This window comes from Acanthochromis polyacanthus, chromosome 17 (assembly GCF_021347895.1).
Source record: "Acanthochromis polyacanthus isolate Apoly-LR-REF ecotype Palm Island chromosome 17, KAUST_Apoly_ChrSc, whole genome shotgun sequence".
Lineage (NCBI taxonomy): Eukaryota > Metazoa > Chordata > Actinopteri > Pomacentridae > Acanthochromis > Acanthochromis polyacanthus.
The window spans coordinates 35,408,840-35,413,023 of NC_067129.1; the positions used below are offsets into that span (position 1 = coordinate 35,408,840).

The following is a 4,184-nucleotide window of genomic DNA, read 5'->3' on the forward strand; positions in this document are numbered from 1 at the left end:
CTAGTCTAAAATTGGTGTATCAGAGGTCTAAAAGTGAAAGTTTTTTAGACGTCTAAATTTAGACGTTTAAATTTAAGACGTTTATCCGACGTTCGTGCTTATACCGAATATAAACCCAGGTATACACTTAGACGTTTATTATACGTCTAAACAACATGTATTTATAGACATTCAGACGTTGAAATCACGTACAGCAGACGGCTAAATTCACACGTTTAAATTCTAGACCAGGGGTGTCAAACTCAGTTCCTGGAGGGCCACTATCCTGCATGTTTTAGATGTTTCCCTCTTCCAACACACCTGACTCAAATGATCAGCTTATCATCAAGCTCAGCAGAAACCTGATAACGAGCCTGATTATTTGAATCAGGTGTGTTGGAAGAGGGAAACATCTAAAACATGCAGGATAGTGGCCCTCCAGGAACGGAGTTTGACACCCCTGTTCTCGACGTTTATATCTGACGTTCATGCTTATCCCGAATATAAACACAGGTAAACACTTAGACGTTTATTATATGTCTATTAGCGATGTAGTCTAAATTTAGACGTCTAAAAAACTTTCATTTTTAGACCTGTGGTATACCTATTTTAGACTACACGTCTAATAGACGTGTATTAGATATCTATCAGACCAACAAAAAAAAAGGTCAGTGGTTTCCTATCAATACTGTAATAAACTGACAATCATTAATGCATATTTGACCCAAATTCAAATAAAGTAATTAGAATTTGGCAATTTATAAAAAATATTCACAATAAAAATGTAAAAAAAAAAAAAGTACTGTAGACAAAAATCTCTCACACAAAAAAAAAGCCTACATGAGAAATTACCTGCAATTCTTACCTTGATGTACTCTCAGGATGTCCCTACTATTTCGCCAATGTCTCTCTTTCTGGACCTTTCACGATACATTTCTAATCTAATGTCATGCTTTTTCATAATTTAACACTAATCTACATTTGTCATCAGTAGACTGGAATTGCAGTTACAGTACATTATTCATTCAGAATACAACCATTACAATCATGGACTTGGCATAATTTTTCTTTAATGTTACACAAATAGAACATAAATTTAAACCTTGAACTTGGAAAAATTAAAACAATTCAAAATAAACTGAACAAAATATTACACATTATAACAGTGGAAAAAATGTTTAAAAAAAACTATAAATATAAATACTTTTAACAACCTTTTAACTGGTTTTATGAAATTTGCCTCGCAATGCGAAAAGGAAAATAAAAAAATAGATTTAAAACGTTTGTTTTTTAAAAAAACACTTGTTTTTAAAGAACTTTGTGGGGATTTTAGAAAAAAATTCAGAAGGGCGAAGTTCTGTGTTTCCTGTAGCCCCCCACCACATCGAGCTGGCGTCTGTTTTAGGTGATCACCGAGAGCTGCTCCAACTTGTTCTTCTGTGGTATTTGCACACCGACTGCAAACACTCTCTGCAAACAAGAGCAACAAAAAAAAATACAGACTTGACATTGGTAACATTAGTTCAGATCACATAGTATTATCGAGAAGGATTCTTCATTCTTTACTGCTTCATGCGATACAAAAGACCAGTTGAGTGTAATGCTTTACTTTAAACAAAATCATAGCATGTTTTACAACTTTAAAAAAAAACCTATGCACCAATAAAACACTGCTAAACCTGACACAATAGCTTTAATTTACCTTTAATCCTTGGAGTTTTGGGCCGCTGACCTACAGAGGAATGAGCTGTGTGTCAAAGAAAAGAGAAGTATAAGTCATCATAGCAACATCACTATTTAATATCAATACCATGGTCAATTTGTACCTTGGGAAGCACAGGCAGGGGATCCAGTCTGAGGTCTAGGAGTCTGTTGGCAGAGGGAGAAATAGAACATACTCACCTTACTTAAAAAAACAACAGTTATATCACTCTGAAACTGACTATACAATACATTTTTACTTTGCTGTGATGCTCTCCTACGAGTTCAACCACCTTTTGGGGTCACAACATAGTTAATTGCACATCATAATTGCCTCAGCAATTAGATCAACAGCAATGTCATCATTGTTTAGCGTGTTGAAATGAAATCTTTTCACTCACACCATTTGTCATTTGCAGTACATTCAGTAGAGGCTTTAATAAAGGTCAGAATATTAAAATTTGCAACTTATGATGTCTACTTCAGTTTATTAAATTACAGTGTACACAGGGATGGGGGCAGCAAATGCAATTAATGATCGTATTTGCAAACAATATTGTAATCGCTGCTATAAACATTAATGATTACCCTGTGGGGTCCGGGCACGGGTCATCACAGGACTGCGCCGTCTATCACAGGCCCTCCAGGATACTACTGGGGTGTTAGGAGCTCTGCTCGGAGAGAGACACATACAAAAATTATTATATTCAGCATTGCATTTAGGTATTTTGTCCTCTCCTGCTGCTAATCATTGTTTCACCAACACAGGTTTTAATACTTAGTGGAGAACAATGTTATTTTTGGCAATTAGACAGTCATTGAATTTAAATGATCTAATAACCAGGGGAATAATTTGAATATAATAAACATATAAATTATACCCGGTGTAGAGGAATGAAGAGGGGGTGAAAATTGTTTTTGGACTGGATGGTGAATTGCCTGGGGAAGACATAATTATCACAGATTTACATTGTTTTAATTAATTTAAATTATAAGTATTAACTGGACAAAAAAAAGAATACAAATAAAGAGGACAACATTACAAACTCACAGGATATCTGAGTCAATGAACTGTCGGGTGAAGGCTGCCATGCTAATAAAAGCAGGAAAAAAGAAATGTTCAAATTTGATTAAACAATGTTTTGAATTTAAAAAAAAACTTAAAAATACCTTAGCCTTACATTTTGAAAGATCTACTGATGTTTCCGGTTGTTCAAACAAATCTGCAGAGTTGGGTTGCTCTTGGCCTACAAAAATAAAATTGCTTTACAAATCTGGCCTGTAGGTGATCCTCTTAATCATCAGGACTTTGTACAAAGCAAGGACAGCACATGCTAACATAAATAATGAACATTTATAGAGAAAAGTTGAAGAAAAAGGAAAAACAAAAACAAAAAGCTAGACGACTCTAGTCTGCAGAAACCATGAAAAAAGAATGAACAGCTCATTTATCTTTACCTCAAAGCTATACACACAATGGCTTCCATTTATGATAGGATGCAAAGTCAAACATTCCCTGACATCAGTCTACATAAAAACAACAGCTTAACTTCACACAAACAACAAAATTGAGCTCAACTCCAGGTTTTCGTTCACTCTCAGTGTTGTGGGACGCTTGTTCAGACTATCCGAGCCGGTCAGTGTGGGGGAAAAAAAGCACGTTAGAGCTGACTTTGACGCGTGGGGGCAAGTTGCCCCATACTTTTCGCTAGCTGAGCTGCGAAGCTGCCTGTCTGGCTAAATACTGGAGCTATGTCAAAAAATAATTTCTCCATCACTCACATGTATGAAATGACATATGAAAACAGACCCCAGGTTCAAAACAAACGAAGTTCCCCACTAGTCGATGGCCCACACTGGCTAAACTAGGAACTCGCTAGCTAGCCCTCATGCTATCAACCGACACACGATGCATGCAAATGCTAAACTGAAGCATGATTGTAAAAAGACCAAACATTGCAAAATTAAACATTTTTCTATAATATCTGCTTCAGCACCCACCTCTTAACCACTGAATGAGGTAAAATTTACTTCTTTGAAACTTTTTCCTGCGTGTCTTCAAACTTCCCACACCAGCGAACTGGCATGACTGCATCTGCGCAAAGATTCCTCTGTCGAAAGCATGGTCGGAAATTGTGCCATCCATAAAGTGAAGCTTTTTTCATGTTATGACCATGTGATCTCCATACGAATACAAAGCGGGGGCCTTACAGAGCTACCAATCATTTTTGTCGTTGATATCGTGGCAAAGCGGCTATGGCAATAAGTTTTATCACGGACTACTTCTCTGAGTGGAATAATATTTTGCCAGGAAGTGGTTGCATGGTGGGTCACGTGAGCGTGCTACACCAATAAGGTGGCTGCATCTTAGTCAACATAGAAGCCAAGATGGCGCTGCACATGGAAAGAGCTGGCTATATTCCATTAGATTATTGTTTCTTTTATTTTCCGAAGATTTAAAATACATACCTCTGAATGGTATCGGCGTTGAAAAGCGGAATATT

General features: G+C 36.6%; 1 long non-coding RNA gene across 1 annotated transcript; it reads right to left on the reverse strand.

Moving 5' to 3' along the window:
• Nucleotides 1-1,016: 1,016 nt before the first annotated feature.
• On the reverse strand, nucleotides 1,017-3,952 carry LOC127530569 (uncharacterized). Its single transcript, XR_007937144.1, has 8 exons — nucleotides 3,682-3,952; nucleotides 2,862-2,927; nucleotides 2,732-2,773; nucleotides 2,562-2,619; nucleotides 2,269-2,351; nucleotides 1,806-1,848; nucleotides 1,682-1,726; nucleotides 1,017-1,449 (listed from the first exon to the last, which is right to left on the reverse strand). It is a non-coding gene; the product is annotated as an uncharacterized LOC127530569 (long non-coding RNA).
• Between the last annotated feature and the right edge of the window lie 232 nt (nucleotides 3,953-4,184).